Here is a 449-nt window from a genome sequence, read left to right as displayed (position 1 = left end):
TGCTTTGCTCTGAGGGTGGGAATGGACCCACAAGTGCCTGGCTTTTGGGTACCTGGCTGGGTGGCTGCACTGGGGAGCCTTCTGTCTGTATCTGGGTTCCTCCTTCCGGGCTTGTCAGGTCCAGGTCTGGCTACCTCATGCTCTGCAAACACTTAACTCCCCTTTTCCCACCAGTACTCACACCCACAGCTGTGCCTCACGGCCCCCAGGCCAGGGCCCGCTGTTTTATCCTCTCCAGGTTCTAAACCTCCTGCCTTCCACTGGGGGAAGGTGGGGTCAGAGAGAGGATCTGGAAACCAACCGCTTCTCCAATGTCCTACCTATCTTCTAATTTAAGTTCACATTCGCCCCCAGCCCCAAAGGTATCTGCCTTCACCAGCTCAGAGCGTTTGGAGGGTCCTGTGCCCGAGGCTCTGGTGGCCTCCCGGCTTTGGTTTTTCTGGCCAGTT

This window comes from Mustela nigripes, chromosome 3, assembly GCF_022355385.1.
Source record: "Mustela nigripes isolate SB6536 chromosome 3, MUSNIG.SB6536, whole genome shotgun sequence".
NCBI lineage: Eukaryota > Metazoa > Chordata > Mammalia > Carnivora > Mustelidae > Mustela > Mustela nigripes.
This window is presented reverse-complemented; position numbering follows the sequence as displayed.